Below are 21,121 nucleotides of genomic sequence, written 5' to 3'. Positions count from 1 at the left end.
ACGCACAGATGAACTATTGGAGAAACTGGGACGGGCCCAGTTCATCTCTACCTTGGACTTAACCAAGGGGTACTGGCAGGTACTGCTAGATGAATCCGCCAAGGAAAGGTCAGCCTTCACCACACATGTTGGGCTGTATGAATTTAATGTGCTCCCTTTCGGGCTGCGGAATGCATCCGCCACCTTCCAAAGACATGTAGATGGTCTCCTAGCATGATTGGGAGAATATGCAGTCGCCTACCTTGACGACGTGGCCATATTTTTGGATTCCTGGGCAGAACACCTGGAACATCTACAAAAAGTCTTTGAGCACATAAGGGAGGCAGACTAACTGTTAAGGCTAAGAAGTGTCAAATAGGCCTAAACCGAGTGACTTATCTTGGACACCAGGTGGGTCAAGGAACTATCAACCCCCTACAGGTCAAGGTGGATACTGTCCCAAACTGGCCTGTCCCAAAGTCAAAGAAACAGGTCCAATCCCTCTTAGGCTTGGCTGGATATTACAGGCGATTTGTACCGCAATACAGCCAAATCGCTGCCCCACTGACAGACCTAACCAAAAAGAAACAGCCAAATGCAGTTCAGTGGACTGAAGAGTGTCAGAACGCCTTTAACCAGCTTAAAGTGACACTCATGTCTGACCCTGTGCTAAGAGCCCCAGACTTTGACAAACCGTTCCTAGTATCCACAGATGCGTCCGAGCGTGGTGTTGGAGCAGTCTTAATGCAGGAAGGACTGAATCAAGAATTCCATCCTATCGTGTTTCTCAGCAAGAAGCTGTCTGAGAGGGAAAGCCACTGGTCAATCAATGAAAAGAAATGTTACACCATTGTCTACGCTCTGGAAAAGCTATGCCCGTACATTTGGGGATGGCATTTCCACCTGCAAACCGGCCATGTTGCGCTACAGTGGCTTTATACCACCACGGGAAATAACAAAAAACTTACTCAGTGAAGTTTAGGTCTCCAAGATTTTCATTTCGACATACAACACATCTCAGAAGCTTCTAAGAAACTGGCTGATACACTCTCCCATGAAAGTTTCCCAGAATCAACTGGTTAAAATCGTCCCTGAAATGTCAAAAATATTGTTAGTTTTTATATAGTCAGTAGTATATCTAAAGGTATATGTGTCTTCTTAACTCTGTTTTCCCCTAGAGCTCCAGGAAGAAATCACAGCCAGTGTTTCACCCTATCTGTGATTTGGGGAGCATGTCATAAATATAAAGGGAAGGGTAACCACCTTTCTGTATACAGTGCTGTAAAATCCCTCCTGGCCAGAGGCAAAACCCTTTCACCTGTAAAGGGTTAAGAAGCTACGGTAACCTCTCTGGCACCTGACCCAAAATGACCATTGAGAGGACAAGTTGCTTTCAAATCTGGACGAGGGGAACAAAGGGTTAGTCTGTCTGTGTGATGTTTTTGTCGGGAACAGATCAGGAATGCAGCCTTACAACTCCTGTTAAGTTAGTAAGTAATCTAGCTAGAAATGCATTAGATTTCCTTTTGTTTAATGACTGGTAAAATAAGCTGTGCTGGATGGAAGGTATATTCCTGTTTTTGTATCTTTTTATCACTTAAGGTTTTGCCTAGAGGGATTCTCTGTGTTTTGAATCTGATTACCCTGTAAGGTATTTACCATCCTGATTTTACAGAGATGATTCTCTTACCTTTTCTTTAATTAAAATTCTTCTCTTAAGAACCTGATTGATTTTTCACTGTTCTTAAGATCCAAGGGTTTGGGTCTGTGTTCACCTGTACAAATTGGTGAGGATTCTTATCAAGCCTTCCCCAAGAAAGGGGGTGTAGGGCTTGGGGGGACATTTTGGGGGGGAAGACGTCTCCAAGTGGGCTCTTTCCCTGTTCTTTATTTAAAATGCTTGGTGGTGGCAGCATACGATTCAAGGACGAGGTAAAGTTTGTACCTTGGGGAAGTTTTTAACCTAAGCTGGTAAGAATAAGCTTAGGAGGTTTTCATGCAGCTCCCCACATCTGTACCCTAGAGTTCAGAGTGGGGAAGGAACCCTGACAGCATGCCTCATCACCTTCATTAGATTGGGGTTATACTGCCATCACCTAGTAAAAGTAGCCTATTAAGACAGACAAAGTAATAGAAATTGGAGTGTGATCTGCCCATGTTATAGGTACTATATTTGGGTCAACTAGAAAAAAAATTCTTCTCATTCATGGTTCATTTCTGTGATGGACTGAACACTGGGGTCCAATCCAGCATACAGGTAGGTTCACTGGCTTCAATGGGACAGTGTAGGTGGTTAATAGCTTTGCTGGATCTGACCCTATTATCTCAAGTACAATAGAATCATAGAGTATAAGGCCAGAAGAGACTACCAGATCATCCAGTCTGACCTCCTGGACATTACAGGCGACTAGCACCACCTAGCACCCACACGCTACACCTGACAACCATTAGACAATGCATTCGATCAAAGCCAACCCTCAGAAGACTAGTCTAATATGTGCCATAGGCAGAGAACAGGAGGGACCAAGGTGCACCAGTGTCTGAGGCCCCCACAATGGCAGTGGAATGATTAAGTGAGATATACCCAGATAATCCTGGCAAGGGACCTGTACCCACAGACTGCAGAGGAAGGTGAAACCCCACAAGGTCCCTACCAACCTGGCTGGGGTAAAATTCCTTCCTGACCCCCCATATGGAGAGAAGGGCCAGATCTTAAACTGATGTAAATTGCTCAACTTCCGATGAAGTCAAACTATTTTCCCTTTAACTTTCAATGTGTGTTTTACAATTGTAATTTGCAGCTTTTGTACATTGTGATGGCCCATATGACCAAGTTCCTTTTTAATTTGTTTTTTCTTGATATTCTCTGTATCTGTGAGATTTGGTGTTCATTGCTTGTCACTGCAATGTGTGTGTGTGTGTGTGTGTGTGTGTGTGTGTGTGTGTGTGTGTATGTGTAAATAATGTGTGTATATTGGTGGCAGGGGAGCAACTGATGACGTACCCAAAACCACCCTCGACAATGTTTTTGCACCATCAGGCATTGGGAGCTTAACCCAGAATTCCAACGGGCAGCAGAGACTGCGGGAACTGTGGGATAGCTACCTACAGTGCACCGCTCCATAAGTTGATCCTAGCCACTGAATTGAGGACGCACTCTGACGACTTAATGTGCTTAGTGGGGACATACACAATCAACTGTATAAAATCAATTTCTAAAAATGGACTTCTGTAAAATCGACCTAATAAAGTAGTGTAGACATGACACTGGATTCCGTGTACTCATACCGCATGCTACGTTTCGCCTACCTTTCTACTCCAGCCATCCCACTCATCTTCATTAGAAGTGCTCACTTGAGAAGGACAAGCATGATTTGACCCTAGTTGTGCTTTTACTTCATTTGGGTGTTTTTGTCCCCCCTGCCCCGCCCCCCATTATTTATCTCAGAAGCTATCCTTCAGGTTTAAACTTAGCAATGAATTTACAATCAGATTGTCAAAAGTGCTAAGGGCTAGATTTTTAATGGTATTTTGGCTACTAAAGATGCAGATAAGTACCTTGGGATGGGGAGGGTGGGGGTGGAGGGGGTGATTAAAATGCACCAAGGTGCCTAATTCTCAAAACTCTGGCTCTAAGTGATATGGGAGCACAAGCCCCAATGACTTTCAATGGGATTTGTGCACCTAGATCACAAAGGGTACATCTGCACAGCGAGTGGCAGCCAGCGGCAGCGAGTCTCAGAACCCAGGTCAACAGCCTTGGGCTCATGGAGCTTGCGCTATGGCGTAGACGATGCCGGACTTCGAGCTGTGAAGAGTAGGGAAGGGGGTGAGCTTCAGTGGCTGAGCTCCAGCCAAAGCGTGAACATCTACACAGCTATTTTCAGTGCTGTTATGGGACCCCACAAGCCCAAGTCTGTTGACCCGGGCTCTGAAGTTTGCTGCCATGGGGTGTGTAGAGGCACCGAAAGGTGTGTTAGAAAAATCCCCCTCTTAGCTCTTGCTGTAGCTTGGCTAAGGCATTTTCTTTAGCTGGTGAGTTCTTTGGAGACGGGACTATCTTTAAGTGTGGCTACTACTGACAAACAAATGATTAATGATATCAATATAATGTAATGATACAATATATTGATATATTAATCATATATTTGTAATAATAATAGTATCTTGGAAGACTGCTGTGCTCCAACAGTTATCTTTAGAAATACTGTAGCAGCTAAATAAACAAGGCAAAGGATTATCCTTCCCACCACCCCCATCCTCCATTGTTGTACATACTTACTAGAGCTAATTTTCCAGGACTTGCTTCACTTTTATATTATTATTACCTTTCAAAAATACTCTCACTCTTGACTCACTTTAACCACTGAGAACTGAACAGGGTTAGCAAGATAGAAAGCAATCATTTCAGCCTGGGAATTAATTCTGAAGTTCTAAATTGGCCTTCAGTTTAATATTCTCAAATCACCTGACCTGCAAACTAACTGCAATAGTCAGGATATAGCAAGGGAGACTTTTAAAGGATATGTCAGCCGGTTCTTGACATATGGTGCTGGGGACCTACTGTACAAGAATGTCAGCAGTACTCGAAAGGTTAATGGAAGTGGGATTTGCTAAGACATGACTGATTCTCCTAGAACAGGTGCAGGGAGGGGGGGGAAGCTGATTTGGACAAAGCCCTTTAAAGCCCTTTTCCATTTGCATCTCTCTATCTGAAGGAAAGTAGAACACTGGTCTCTTTTAACTGAAATCACTCTAATCTCTTGGAGGGATGAAAATCTTGTTAAAGAAAACATTTGCAGACCAGGAATGAGCTCTCAGACTGGGGAAAATATTCAGTGTGGAGCTTAGGAAAACAAATCTGCCAAAGCATAGGAGAGCTGCTGCTAACGTTAATACAGTTAAGGTTAAATGTTTTGGGTTGTTTTACTGTACAGGACCCTGACACAAACCCTTGAGAGATTTTCTCATGGCTTGTCCTTATCACGCCGTGTTGAAATGGTCCTTTTTTACTTGATAGAAGTACAAAACCTTTCTTTACTCCAATAAAATATTCTAGAACAACTCCCCCAAAAGAATGATTCCAGTCACTATGTTGCATTTGATTTACAGTCCCCACTTATAATTTTATGAATAATAATGACTCTGTTCTGTGTTAAACATGAAATATACTCCCCCTGCAATATATAAACTTTCATTGAACCGGCAATTATATTGGAAAATAATTAGTAATAGGACTTGCACTTTTACAGAGCAACAGCCAGATTGGGAAAAGAGGGTGTGTTGTTATCCTGTGTCACCCAAAAACACACCCATATATCCAGTGAGTGATACATCCTTGCTTTCTCCCTGTCATACATTCCCTTACTCCCATTAATTATGCATCTCAGAAAGCTATGGCACATCTGCTGCTTACTTTTTTTTTTTTTTGCCATTTGCTTTACAGTGCTGAAAGCTGATCCTGTATGCAAGTGGGAAGATAAATAGACCAAGCCAGATATTGGCCCTGCGCAGGGGTAATGAGATTCCCTGGGGACATATTATGCACCATGGAAAAGGCACAGTATTTGGACCGAGTTGTCTTTCTAAATGTCCAGGGTCCCTCTGGCAAATGGTGCCCAGACTCGACAAAAATGTTGCAGGTAATGTGCAGAATACACAGCGTGCCATTGGAAGCAGGGCGGTACAGAAGTGTGTGGCACTTTGGAAATAAAGGGGCATGACATGGGTAAAGGGGTCACAGGGTAGGGAATTGTCCTGGAGCTGAATGGTGCTCCCAGGACACCATCCAAATGATGCATACATAGAGCACTAGGAAGGCAGCTGCCAGCAGCTTTCCGTTGAGCACACAATTCCTCAAACCCAAGTGTTCCTGCTCTGTAGATCAGTCTCATGAGGAACCGTCAGTTATAGGAAAAAACTCAGCAATTGTGGGCACATTAGGTACTGTGTGGTGGTCATGCTCTAAGATTAGAGACCATTGTAGAGTGGGTCTAGCATTGCTGATCTAGGGGGACCCCAAGCAGTCACTCTGTGCTGGCTTATGCTGGTACCTCTATTTATCTTGACAGCAGCGACAGCAGTTTCTATTGAAAGACATCTGACAGGGAGGGATAGAGACAGTGCTCTTTGCCATTATGCCATCACTCAGCAGCTCAGACACACCTTAGAAGGGCTTTGCACCTGCATGTTTCCGGCAGGGCTGGATTAAGACATCAGTTCTATAGGCCCATGCCCAGAGGTTCAGTTCCTGGAGTCCCTGGATGACCTCAGAATCTCAGCTTTCTGAGAACCCTGAAAACATGACTTGAGTGTAAATGACACAGTGTTGTCTGCCTCAGTCTGCAGAGAGCCTGAAACAATAGCTCTGAAAGCTGTGAACTTCCCCATCCATCTTAATTACTGGGTAGTTAAGTCTGGAATCTGGCCAGCCTCTGCCAATACCAGCCAAGTACAGGGCTCTGAGTCTGGATGTCATGGCCCTCATTGCTTCCATGCCAGGCATGGCTGAACCACAGCTCACAAACCACATGTGGCTCTTTTACAGTTAAAGTGATGCTTTGTGGCTAGAATTAATATTAATCTGAAATTTTACAAAGCTATACAAATTGTTGAAAGAATTTCAAAACTAGTTTTCACTTTTATTGAATGAACCCAATAGTGTGAGAGTGAGACCTATAGAAAGAGAAGCTCGCAGATGCACATTATATCAGGAAATTGCATCATTCTGTATTCAGGTGTTGTTCTGTGTGGACCTCATGTGCTCACGATCTCCCTACATTCCATAGAATACAGACTGTGTTTACTGTTCATAAATCATATTTGAATAGTTTTAGATTTAAGTGTTAACCCAATGTAAATGTTGTGGATAACAATGACATGTTCAAATTGTAAGAAATGCAAGTATGAAGAAGAAAACCAAAGTTTTAAGCCAGAATAGGAAGAAAATTTTGCATTCACTCTTAATGGTGGCAAACCCCTGTACCTTATCTGCAATGCATCGTTCACTCAGTCCAAAGCAAGAAACTTGAAATGTCATTACGAAACAAATCGTAGGAACTTTTCATCTAAATACTCTCCTGAATCAGAATTAAGGAAAAACAAGCTAACTGCATTAACATTATGCCTAAACAGTCAACAGACACTACTTTCTATGCTCAGTAAGAAGAAAAGGAGGACTTGTGGCACCTTACAGACTAACAAATTTATTTGAGCATAAGCTTTCGTGAGCTACAGCTCACTTCATCGGATGCATTCAGTGGAAAATACAGTGGGGAGATTTATATACACAGAGAACACGAAACAATGGCGGGGGGGAGAATAAACTCACATAAAATCACTTGATTGTAGTGATAATCAAGATGGGTCATTTCCAGCAGTTGACAAGAACGTCTGAGGAACAGGGGGGGGGGAATAAACATGGGGAAATAGTTTTATTTTGTGTAATGACACATCCACTCCCAGTCTCTATTCAAGCCTAAGTTAATTGTATCCAGTTTGCAAATTAATTCCAATTCAGCAGTCTCTCGTTGGAGTCTGTTTTTGAAGTTTTTTTGTTGAAGAATTGTCACTTTTAGGTCTGTAATCGAGTGACCAGAGAGATTGAAGTGTTCTCCGACTGGTTTTTGAATGTTATAATTCTTAATGTCTGATTTGTGTCCATTTATTCTTTTACATAGAGACTGTCCAGTTTGACCAACGTACATGGCAGAGGGGCATTGCTGGCACATGATGCCATATGTCACATTGGTGGATGTGTAGGTGAACGAGCGTCTGATAGTGTGGCTGATGTGATTAGGCATAGGGCCCACCTTGATTATCACTACAAAAGGTTTTCTCCCCCCCCCGCCCCGCTCTCCTGCTGGTATTAGCTCATCTTAAGTGATCACTCTGGTTACAGTGTGTATGGTAACACCCATTGTTTCATGTTCTCTGTGTATATAAATCTCCCCACTGTATTTTCCACTGCATGCATCCGATGAAGTGAGCTGTAGCTCACGAAAGCTTATGCTCAAATAAATTGGTTAGTCTCTAAGGTGCCACAAGTACTCCTTTTCTTTTTGCGAATACAGACTAACACGGCTGCTACTCTGAAACCTGTCATTATGCTCAGTAAGGAAGCTAACACAACAAAGCTAGTTTATATCGCTCATGCTAAACATCCATATTCAGATGATGAATTTGTTAAGAAGAATATTGCAGAAGTGGTTGCAATTTTAGATCCAAACACAAAACTTCAATGACTAATAAAGCAAATTCCAATTTTCTGCCATGCTACGGAGAGGCAGATCTCCCAGATCAGTGGAGATGTTGCAAGCAACATGCAGAACAATCTAAAGAATTCTCTAGTGTTCAGCCTAACTCTCAACTAATCTGCAGATATACAAGATAAACTACAACTAGCGATATTTGTTCGCCATGTTTCCACGGCTGCAGTTGTGAAAGAAGAAATGGTGGAGTTGGTGGCGCTAAAAGAAACAGTGTTGCTGTAAAGAACACACTTTACAAAGCATTGACAAATGCTGATTAACCTCTGGATAAACTTGTCAGTATTGCAAACGATGGAGCACCTGCAACCGTGGGGAAAAATGTAGGCCTTATCGGACTCTTGAAAAGTAATCCCAAATTTCCTGAGTTGATCCCTGTTCATTGCATTGTCTCTCATGAACATTTGGCAGGTAGATACTTCAAGCACAAAAAGCACAAAAATGTTATGAAAATGATCCTAGAAATTGTCAATTTCATCTGCTTGAATGGGAAGACTTATTGACAGTTCAAAAATGTCATTGAAGAGCTTGATCTTGAAGACAAACTTAACGATGTCTCTTTCTACTGTATTGTGAAGTGGTTATCAATTAGCAATGTCTTAAATAGATTTGTTGGAGCCTATCAGTGCTTTCCTTGAAGAAAAGGAAAAGTCCTATCCACAACGGGTGCAGGATCTGATATTTTTCACTGATATTATACAACATCTGCAAACTTTCAACTTGGCGCTACAAGGGAAGGATAAGAGTATTTCTGATCTTACTCAGTCTTCAGCTTCCAGAACAAGTTAAAGCTTCTGCAAAGAGACATAATGTCAAGGGATTTCAACTGCTTTCCCCATCTCATGATTAGGGTAAACACATTCCCTGAAATCAAAGTAGATCACAAACATGAGGAATACAGATGTAAATTACAAGGACTGCTTGATGACTTTTGGGTTAGGTTTGAAGACGCGCAGAAGTTGAGATCCTGCTTCACCTTTCTTGTAAGCCCATTCATGGTTGATGTGATCAACAATGGCTGTCTGATTCTCAAAACCATGGTTATGGAAACATCTACTGTAGAAATGGAACTATTGGAACTCCAGGAGAACCAGACTCTAAAGATGATGTATAAATCAGTCTACAGTTGAGTTCTGGAAGCAAGTGTCAGGAATGAAGTATCCTCAACTCAAGAAGACTAGTGTGCGACTAGTTCAAAAATTAACTAGATAAGTTCATGGAGGATAGGTCCATCAATGGCTATTAGCCAAGATGGACGGGGATAGTGTCCCTAGCCTCTGTCTGCCAGCAGCTGGGAATGGGCAACAGGGGATGGATAACTTGATTATTACCTGTTCTGTTCATAGCCTCTGGGGCACCTGGCATTGGCCACAGTCAGAAGACAGGACACTGGGCTAGATGAATCTTAGGTCTGACCCAGTATGGCTGTTCTTATGTTCTCATTTCAAATTTCAGCACAACATACTACTGTAAATCGCTTTACTTTGTGATGATGTTTGTAAAATTGAAACATTGTGCAGTCCTTCCAAATCAACATCAGACCAAGCTCCTCCATCCACCTTGACAGCATATCAACCAGATTTCCAAAGCCTTACGACCAGGATGGAGACCAACAAGGCCTCTAACTCTAGCAGTAATTAGCCATGATACAATAAATGAGATGTTAATATTTTTAAAAAATGCATGTGTAAAGGTTGTGCATGTCTTGAGGCTTTCAAACTTCTGAAGATTATCGTATGTGGCTTGGAGGGTCAATAAATTTGGCCACCCCTGTTCTATGCTGTCATATGGCCCCAGTAGGGTAACATTAGCAGGGGTCCCCACATAGAGTTCTCAGCTCAGTTGGGTGGGTCTGAGTCCTCCCTACTGTGAGACAGACCCACCCCACCTGGAGACAGAGTGGTTGTCTGGGTAGGTTACCACCTACTAAAAGAGAAGTGGTGGTGTGCCCCTCCAATCCAGATGATGGCTCCTTGGGTAGTCCTTTCACCATGAGGAGGGGCCGTGCCAACACATGGGGGCTAAGGTCATGGGGTCCCAATCTGGGGTGTGCCAAGTGCCCTGGACTTTTTGATTTGAATCATAAACCAACCTCTGGTTGGTGATGGTCAGAAATAAAGTTCTCCTATAAACAAGTTACTCCATAATTGTCCTCGTCAGGTGTTCCAGGCATCTTCCACTGTTGGTGCTGGCCACAGCTGGAGATGTGGTATCAGACTAGTTGGCCTGATTTGTTGTGGCCCTCCTATGCTTATCTGTTCCTATCCTCCTCAGGGCCTTTTCTCCCACTGCAGGGTATACGTCATCCCCATTGACGTCAATGGAAGATAAGCATAAGCTGCAATGAAGCAATAGGGTCACTGGCTTTTTTATTCCTGTAGCCATTAGATATTTTGTTTGAGTAATTCTGGGAGATGAATTACCAGACCCACTTCCTTGTGTGAGGGTAATGGCTGCTTCTCATGAGAACTCCCAAAGTGGGGAACATTTTACTGCAGTACCCCTCCAGTCCCTTCCTGTTGTCAGGGCCGTGCACCACTGTCGAAGAGTACACCCTCAACCATCCCTGTACATCAGCGAGAGAGTGTAGTTTGCGGAGTGCTAACGTGTATGTTATACTCCCCTGAGTTGGACAGCATACATCTTTCCCCTTTGCATTTAGTTTTGCATGATATGGGAAAATAATACTCCATTTGTAAATATAATGAATGGTGGTGGTTTCAGAATTCCTCCCATTCTCAGATATATAACACTTTATGCCTACAAACTTTGTCACTGTTTCTGTAACACTGCAAATTAAAAAATAGTGGTTTCTTTTTTAATCTGTAAATTCTAAAAACATGAAGGTGCATTATCCCCATCATTAATGTTTCTGCAACAGAAGAAAAGCATCATGTAATGTGATTTGATGCACAACAAATTAATGCATTTTGACGGGATGCACTGATTGACCGATGGCTGTTGATGTAATTGTTGGACAGGTAGCCTGAATTCTGAAAGATTATCTGAGGAGATAAGGAATTGGCTAAAAGAGGGTATTTGTAATTGTCTGCAAGTAACATCTCCAGATGACTCAATAACCTCTAGAAATGGGCTATTTCAAATAGGTTTGTAAGCCACTGTGATTGTTTTCTGCCTGTGTTGTTGAGCACATTGCCTGCTTCCCTCATTTATTTGGTTCAGGGTTGGGTGAACCATGCACATTTCTTTAAAATCTATTTTTTGTGGTTTTGGAAGTTTGAAAAACTAGTCCAATTTGCAGACATGTTTTCCCCTATAATTTAATCACATGGGGTATGATTTTTCCTTTCACACCAGTTTTATACTGGTGCAACTTCACTGATTTCTCTGGACAACGAGAAGATTGTGCTGTGATCTAGGGACAGAAAAAACCTCCCCAAAAGATTGGCTGGGACAAGCAGAGGGCCTGTATGCAGTATATACCCTATACTGTTTTTTATTAGAATTTCTCTCTCCCCCTCTGCTTTACTCTCTCATAGTCTCTGGGCCTGAATGCGTTTAGTTACATGGCTCTAACTCCCAGCGTACGCCAGTGCAAGTGAGAGAAGATTGAAGCCCTTGTCATGTTTCACATTGGACATTCTCCACTCAGTTTCCCAGCCTATACTTTTCATGGGATTTCATATTCTCCTCCAAGCCTAATGGATGCATGATAATTTTTTGCAGTGATTCTCTCCAGCTCAGGATGTTTGAGTTGGTTAAAACTGGGCCAAACATCTTAGCCAATCAGATCTCTATTTGTTATTATTTCAGGCTTTAGTTTTAGGTTTTGGAAGTAAAGGTCCTTTTAGTAAATGTGTGGGTCAATAGTGTCTAGCCGTGTGTGTGTGTGTGTGTGTTTAAACCATCCTTTTTATTGCCTTGTATTCCCTGTTACAAAATGATCAACTTCTCTTAAATTAAAATAGGTCTCCGTTTTGGTGCCAATAACATAGACAATAGTGAAGTACAAATCTGCCCAGCCAATCAAATCATCATTTATGATATCTGTAGAGTGCTTAGACAATTTATTTCTCATGCTAACTGTGCAATGGGTCAAAATACTTCCAAGCCCTAGCTAGTTCTGTGACCTAAAATTTATCCTTAATTTTTTCATGAGCCAATGTGTCACCCACCTATGGATAAAAGAAACACTTATGTCATACCATTAAGTGCAGTTTCTGATTGCCAGCTCAGGCCGTATACCAAATATTGCATCTATCAAGTTCTTACATGTTGTCATTTTGAAACTTCCATTTAAATGCAAATTCTGACATTTAAATAGAGTCCTCATGTGCTTTATTACACCATAATTACTGTTTCCCATCTCACCAGACACAAGTATAATAAGACCACAGGTCACTTTACTAGCCCTCTGAAATGGCAATTGAAATCAAGAAGTCATCTGCTGCTCTTCTGAGTGACACACATTTGTTAGGAGAGATCTCAGGATGGAGCTGAACAGTGCCCTAAAACCTATTTGCTCCACATACTTACAAAAACAAAATAATTTAAAAAAACCCAGCAGACACTTACTTTCCCTATTCAGGATTTTTTTTCAAAGGGTAATGACTTGAACAGCATTCAGAACAGCACTACTTTCAAAGGAACTGTTCTTTTCTGAGTAAGAGTGGGAAGGTTGTTCCATTAATCCCTCAGGAGAGGGGAAACAGGAGACACCAGCATTAAGGGAGCACAGATAAAAAATTAAGAGACTGTATAATCCCCTCTTAATATCCATAATGGCAGAGTTTCATCTAGCACACTGTCTAGCCTATCAATGTGCAACGGTAACAGAAGAGAGTGCTATATGTATCAGTTGTCAACTTTCACGTGGTAAATAAGCACCCCAACTTTCACAATAAGCCAAAAATCAAGCTAATCCCATTTCAAAACAAGGCCAAAACAAGCCAATCCCTCAGAACCTCAACACTCTATGTGACTAGATCCCCTGGCGTGCAGTCTGGGACTGTGGTGGGCCCTCTGTGCACCCCTGACTCTCTCCCCCTCTTGCCCCTGCTTGCCAGGAGCCGATCAAAAAGGAAAAAAAAAAGCAACAAGCTACAAGCCAAAAAAATATCCAATAAGCAACTTGCAAGCCAGTTAAGCCAAAAACAAGCCCAATTTCTGTGTTTTTTCCACGGGTTTGGCATGTCTGATATGCATGTCAGTCTTTCATTGTCCTGTCATTAAAGGGTCTGTCTGATAACCTAACAACAACATGGGTACCTGCAAGCAAAGAGTAACTACCAGTCCATTCAGTGAATTGTCATGACAAGCTATATAAGGGTTGCCAAAGCTATAAGAAAAAAGCCAGACACCTCAGATGTCTGTCAGGGCAGCCTGAGCCACCCAAGATGGAGACACATTGTTGGATTCAGGATCTGAGTCCCTGGGTCCGGGTCAGCACTGTCCATGTTTGCTATGTAGTGTGATGCGGTCTCCCAGGCCAGGCACAGGTTTATTTCTACAGGCTGTGGAGATAGGATTGTGAAAGATTACAATTTAGAGAGGCTCCCTCATAAGGGACAGTACTATGAATGTAGGAATTTTGAGACATGCCCTGGAAGCAGGGGTTGGAGAGCAAAGCTTAGCCGTGTACAGCCATTCACCAGAGATGCTTTATTTTTTTATTTTTTTTTAAATAAAGGTCTCATTCCTTTTTCATTCACTGGTTTGTTGTTTAACTCTGAATGCAAAAGACATTGCAGTAATTTTGAGGTTAACTCCTGAGTTTGAAGATGAAAACAGAGGACAGGTGAACACATGGATCAGCAAATAAAGAAGAACAAAGCCTTTTGTATATACTTTATCAGCACAATAAACTGGGAGAGCAGTACAGCGGTGCACAGATAATCCAGGAAGTTTTTGGAAAGCATAGGGGACAATTTCCTGGTGCAAGTGCTGGAGGAACCAACTAGGGGCAGAGCTCTTCTTGACCTGCTGCTCACAAACCGGGAAGAATTAGTAGGGGAAGCTAAAGTGGATGGGAACCTGGGAGGCAGTGACCATGAGATGGTCGAGTTCAGGATCCTGACCCAAGGAAGAAAGCAAAGCAGCAGAATATGGACCCTGGACTTCAGAAAAGCAGACTTTGACTCCCTCAGGGAACTGATGGGCAAGATCCCTGGGAGAATAACATGAGGGGAAAACGAGTCCAGGAGAGCTGGCTGTATTTTAAAGAATCCTTATTGAGGTTACAGGGACAAACCATCCCGATGTGTAAAAAGAACAGTAAATATGGCAGGCGACCAGTTTGGCTTAACAGTGAAATCCTTGCTGATCTTAAATACAAAAAAGAAGCTTACAAGAAGTGGAATGTTGGATGAATGACCAGGGATGAGTATAAAAATATTGCTCGGGCATGCAGGAGTGAAATCAGGAAGGCCAAATCACACCTGGAGTTGCAGCTAGCAAGGGATGTTAAGAGTAACAAGAAGGGTTTCTTCAGTTATGTTAGCAACAAGAAGAAAGTCAAGGAAAGTGTGGGCCCCTTACTGAATGAGGGAGGAAATGTAGTGACAGAGGATGTGGAAAAAGCTAATGTACTCAATGCTTTTTTTGCCTCTGTCTTCACGAACAAGGTCAGCTCCCAGACTACTGCGCTGGGCAGCACATCATGGGGAGGAGGTGACCAGCCCTCTGTGGAGAAAGAAGTGGTTCGGGACTATTTAGAAAAGCTGGACATGCACAAGTTCATGGGGCCAGATGCGTTGCACCCGAGAGTGCTAAAGGAGTTGGCGGCTGTGATTGCAGAGCCATTGGCCATTATCTTTGAAAACTCATGGCGATCGGGGGAAGTCCCGGACGACTGGAAAAAGGCTAATGTAGTGCCAATCTTTAAAAAAGGGAAGAAGGAGGATCCTGGGAACTACAGGCCAGTCAGCCTCACCTCAGTCCCTGGAAAAATCATGGAGCAGGTCCTCAAGGAATCAATTCTGAAGCACTTAGAGGAGAGGAAAGTGATCAGGAACAGTCAGCATGGATTCACCAAGGGCAAGTCATGCCTGACTAATCTAATTGCCTTCTGTGATGAGATAACTGGCTCTGTGGATGAGGGGAAAGCGGTGGACGTGTTGTTCCTTGACTTTAGCAAAGCTTTTGACACTGTCTCCCACAGTATTCTTGCCAGCAAGTTAAAGAAGTATGGGCTGGATGGACGGACTGTAAGGTGGATAGAAAGTTGGCTAACTTGTCGGGCTCAACGGGTAGTGATCAATGGCTCCATGTCTAGTTGGCAGCCGGTATCAAGTGGAGTGCCCCAAAGGTTGGTCCTCTGGCTGGTTTTGTTCAATATCTTCATAAATGATCTGGAGGATGGTGTGGATTGCACCCTCAGCAAGTTTGCAGATGACACTAAACTGGGAGGAGTGGTAGATATGCTGGAGGGTAGGGATAGGATACAGAGGGCCCTAGACAAATCAGAGGATTGGGCCAAAAGAAATCTGATGAGGTTCAACAAGGACAAGTGCAGAGTCCTGCACTTAGGATGGAACAATCCCATGGACTGCTACAGACTAGGGACCAAATGGCTAGGCAGCAGTTCTGCAGAAAAGGACCTAGGGGTTACAGTGGAGGAGAAGCTGGATATGAATCAACAGTGTGCCCTTGTTGCCAAGAAGGCCAATGGCATTTTGGGATGTATAAGTAGGGGCATTGCCAGCAGATCAAGGGACGTGATCATTCCCCTCTATTCGACACTGGTGAGGCCTCATCTGGAGTACTGTGTCCAGTTTTGGGCCCCACACTACAAGAAGGATGTGGAAAAATTGGAAAGAGTCCAGCAGAGGGTAACAAAAATGATTAGGGGACTGGAACACATGAGTTCTGAGGAGAGGCTGAGGGAACTGTGGATGTTTAGTGTACAGAAGAGAAGAATGCGGGGGGATTTGATAGCTGCTTTCAACTACCTGAAAGCGGGTTCCAAAGAGGATGGCTCTAGACTGTTCTCAATGGTAGCAGATGACAGAACAAGGAGTAATGGTCTCAAGTTGCAGTGGGGGAGATTTAGGTTGGCTATTAGGAAAAACTTTGTCACTAGGAGGGTGGTGAAACACGAATGTGTTACCTAGGGAGGTGGTGGAATCTCCTTCCTTAGAAGTTTTTAAGGTCAGGCTTGACAAAGCCCTGGCTGGGATAATTTAATTGGGAATCGGTCCTGCTTTGAGCAGGGGGTTGGACTAGATGACCTCCTGAGGTCCCGTCCAACCCTGATATTCTATGATTCTAATAGTAGCTTGACAAGCTTCATAACGGAGGAAAGCCAAAAATGGATGTCTTGCGAAGTCCATCCAATCTGCAATTGTCAGGCTATCGCAGAGAACTGGAAAAAAAATTCCGACAGAGAACTGAATTGTATTTAATGGCCACAGGGACAGAGGAGAAAAATGGTAAAATGAAATAATCAATCTTTTTGCATGTTGCTGGGGAGGAAGCATTGGATATGTGTAACAACTTCAAGTTTGAAGAAGGTGAAAGCATGAAGTTAAGTAAAATACTGACTAAATTTGAGGAACATTGCATGCCAAAAAGGAATGAGATGTTTGAGAAAGACACACTTTTTACTCTGCATGCAAAAAACTGATGATACCATAGAGCAATATGTTGCACAATTAAGGAGACTCAGTAACACCTGTGATTTTTGTGAGCTGATAGAGTCTCTGGTCAGAGATAGAATCACTATGGCATTAAAGGCAATGTGTTGAGAGTGACTGCTCCATGAAGGAGAGTTAACTTTAGAAAAAGTTTTCCAGGTATTCAGGGCAGCAGAAACTGTGAAAGCACAAGTCAAAGAGCTGAATTCACCAGAAGGGGTTATCCATGTAGTGAGTACAAAAGGATATAGCCAGAAAAGGTCACATTAAAAAGTGGAACCACCTGTTATGAAAGCAACTACTAGCGGGGAGAGTGGATAGAGACAGTTATGTGGACAGCGTGGATCTCAGCATGACCCCAAACAATGTTTTGCCTTTGGGAAGCTCTGTCATAAGTGTGGGGAAAATAATTAGTTTGCAAAATGCTGCAGATCCCAAATGCAGAAAAGCCAAGTGCCTGCAGCTGAAGATGCCCTGGTTGAGGAATTTTAAATAGATGTGCTGGGATTGAGCAAAACTGATGAGCGGGACTTAGGATACTGATGATGATGGTGAATGAAAGAATTATTCCACTCAGACTGGACACAGCAGCTCAGGTTAATATCATGTCTGAACAAGATTATGAGAGACTGAAAATAAGACCAAAGCTGGGGCCAACAAAAATAAAAGTAATTGGTTATTCTGGAACAACTATACCAGTGAATGGGAGGTGGATTGCTAGCATCAAATATAAAAAACACCATGTAAAATTCCCATTCACTGTAGTACCAAAGGAGGTGACTGATTTTAGACATGGCCGCCTGTGAAAAACTCAGTCTGGTAAAATGGGTGCTCTTATTACAAAATCATACTGGCTTTAAGGCACTCATCTGGGAATATCATAATATTTGATAGCTGCTTTCAACTACCTGAGAGGTGGTTCCAAAGAGGATGGTTCTAGACTATTCTCAGTGGTAGAAGATGACAGGACAAGGAGTAACCGTCTCAAGTTGCAGTGGGGGAGGTTTAGGTTGGATATTAGGAAAAACTTTTTCACTAGGAGAGTGGTGAAACACTGGAATGCGTTACCTAGGGAAGTGGTGGAATCTCCTTCCTTAGAAGTTTTTAAGGTCAGGTTTGACAAAGCCCTGGCTGGGATGATTTAATTGGGGATTGGTCCTGCTTTGAGCAGGGGGTTGGACTAGATGACCTCCTGAGGTCCCTTCCAACCCTGATATTCTATGATTCTATGATAATCTTTTTCAAGCGTTAGGTTGCTTGCAGGGTGAACATACAATCCAGGTAGACAAGCATGTCCATCTCTGTAAGAAGGTACCATTTACACTCTGATAAACTCAAGGCTGAGCTCTCAAGGATGGAAGCATGCAAGTAATACAATACATTGAGGAGCCAGTGGAATGTGTGAGCTTCCTAGTAATTGTGGAGAAAAATGATGGCCACCTACTCATACGCTGAGATATCCTCATCTGGGCCTCAACTAAAGAGGAACATGAGTTCAGACTGGAAAAATCTTGGGTGCAACTATAGCTGGAAATTTGAAACTAAATAAGGAGAAATGTCTTTTAGGGATTACAGAACTGACTTTTGTGAGCTATTATATCCAATGAAGGTGTAAAACCTGATAAGAGGAAGGTTTCAGCCACTGAAATGATGCCATGTTCCCAGTCAAACAAAGATGCCCAATGGCTTCTGGGAATGATGAATTATCCCTGAAAATTCATACCTAATCTATCTACAAAAGCAGCGGTTTTGAGGATACTCCTAGAAAATAAAAATGAATGGTACTGGGGTGCAGGACAGGAGGAATCATGGAAAGATTTGAAACGAAAACTGATGCAAGAGCCTGTGTTGAAGTTCTAGGTATCAAGCAAGCCTATTACAATTTGCTTCACAGTCTGGATTAGGTGCAATGATTATACAGAGCCACAATTGTTGACGATCAGTGGCATACGTGTCCAAATCATGGACTGATGCAGAAACCTGATATGTGCAGATTGAGAAGGAGCTTTTAAGCATATGATATGCCTGTGAGCAATTCAGTCAATATATTTACGTCCAGACAATGGATGCTGAAAAGAACCACCAGCCCTTGATAGCATTATCTGGCAAACTGCTAAATGATTGTACCTTAAGGATACAAAGAATTATGATAAAGCTGCAAAAGTATGATTTGGTTGTGACCTGCATACCCAGTAAATTCCTTGTAAGCCCTGTGCCCTGAAGCCTACACGCAAAGGGGGGTAACTGAGTGCCCAACTACACTTAAAATGCTGCCTTGGCACAGCTGCGCCGCTTGAGCATGTTACTGAAGCTGTTCTATGCTAATAGGAGAGTTCTCTCTCATCAGCATCATTCATTCACCTCCCTGAGAGGTGGTAGCTATGTCAGCAGGAGAAGCTCTCCTGCTGAGATAGAGCTGTCTACATGGGGCGGGGGGGGGGTAGGTCAGTATAACTACGTTGCTCAGTGGGGTGGATTTTCCACCCCCTCAGTGACCTAGTTATACCGATAAAGGTCTGTAGCGTAGACCATACCCGAGTGAGCTCTCTGATGAGAGCTGATGGAGAGTAAGGGGAGTTGTCTCAGTGAGGCGGCAACTCTTTTAAATATCATTTGTGTGCTGTGCTGTCATCTACTGGAGAGCAAGGGGAGTCGACTGACTGAGGCGGGACCTCATCTGCATATTAACTGCAGGTAGTTTGGGTAAATTGGGGTGTAATTTGACGAAATGATGTTCTTGAGACCCATGTCTCTGAGAATACCCTGTTGGAAACTGTCAAGGTTCCTTCCCCACTCTGAACTCTAGGGTACAGATGTGGGGAGCTGCATGAAAGACCCCCTAAGCTTATTCTTACCAGCTTAGGTTAAAACTCCCCAAGGTACAAACTTTACCTCGTCCTTGAACCCTATGATGCCACCACCAAGCGTATTAAACAAAGAACAGGGAAAGAGCCCACTTGGAGATGTCTTCCCCCCGCAAAATATCCCCCCCAAGCCCTACACCCCCTTTCCTGGGGAAGGCTTGATAAAAATCCTCAGCAATTTGCATAGGTGAACACAGACCCAAACCCTTGGATCTTAAGAACAATGAAAAAGCAATCAGGTTCTTAAAAGAAGAATTTTAATTAAAGAAAAAGTAAAAGAATCACCTCTGTAAAATCAGGATGGTAAATACCTTACAGGGTAATCAGATTCAAAACACAGAGAATCCCTCTAGGCAAAACCTTAAGTTACAAAAAGACACAAAAACAGGAATATATATTCCATTCAGCACAGCTATTTAACCAGCCTTTAAACAAAAGAAAATCTAACGCATTTCTAGCTAGATTGCTTACTAACTTTTTACAGGAGTTCTGAGATGTTCCTGGCAAAAGCAGCACACAGACAGATAGAGCCTTTGTCCCCCCCAGCTTTGAAAGTATCTTGTCTCTTTATTGGTCATTTTGGTCAGGTGCCAGCGAGGTTATCTTAGCTTCTTAACCCTTTACAGGTGAAAGGGGTTTGCCTCTGACCAGGAGGGATTTTATAGTTCTGTATACAGAAAGGTGGTTACCCTTCCCTTTATAGTTTTGACAGAAACCTGCCTGGACAATGACTTGATATGGGGTCACCCTGATGAAAACTGATCTTTGCCCAGGTGGGGTGATAGGGCCCGGACCATGCTAAGGGGCAAGGGGAGAGAGAGAGAGAGAGAGAGAAAACTTTTTCTGGCTTGTTGCAGGGAATAATGGTCTGGCTGGTAGGAGCTCTGATGGGTTCCTGAAACCACTGATCCTCTTGGCTCTGAAAGAGCTGAGCTAAGAGCTATAACTGCCTTCTGTGGGCAGCCCTTACCAGAGATTCCAGTTGTCTAGCCTGTGGCAAGTAGAATTTCTGGTCACCTGAGTAGCAGGCAGAACAAACCAGCAGGTGGATTCACCCACAGACCACAGTTTCCAGCAGGAGAGCAGCAGGGTGAGAGCAGCTGCGTGCACTGCAGCGGCAGCAGAGGAATTCATAGAAACCATCTACTTCAGCCTAACAACTCCAGTGAGGCCTCCTTGTCCTGGCTGCTGAAATCACCGTAGCAGGACAGGCAGGAGAGCCCTAGGGCTGCCTACAAAACAGGGACTCTGATTTTCCTGGACTCCGGGAACCACAAATTGAGGCTGGGGGGCAGAACAAACTGCTTCAGTCATTCAGGGTCCAATTGTTTGGGACTGTGGCCTATGTACCTTGAGGAGACTGGTGGTGGAAGGTGTTAAATTGTAAATATTTGACTCAGTTTAAGCTAGCCTTTCC

The 21,121-nt window shown here is 43.2% G+C and overlaps 1 long non-coding RNA gene across 1 annotated transcript in view; it reads right to left on the bottom strand.

The window, feature by feature from the left end:
- The window catches only part of LOC141985714 (uncharacterized), an 81,413-nt gene that overhangs the window by 11,887 nt on the left and 48,405 nt on the right, over positions 1 to 21,121 (bottom strand). The window contains exon 2 of the long non-coding RNA XR_012638997.1: positions 948 to 1,070. This is a non-coding gene — a long non-coding RNA (uncharacterized LOC141985714). The remainder of the gene's footprint in view (positions 1 to 947; positions 1,071 to 21,121) is intronic.

Source organism: Natator depressus, chromosome 4, assembly GCF_965152275.1.
Source record: "Natator depressus isolate rNatDep1 chromosome 4, rNatDep2.hap1, whole genome shotgun sequence".
Lineage (NCBI taxonomy): Eukaryota > Metazoa > Chordata > Testudines > Cheloniidae > Natator > Natator depressus.
This window is presented reverse-complemented; position numbering and strand designations above follow the sequence as displayed.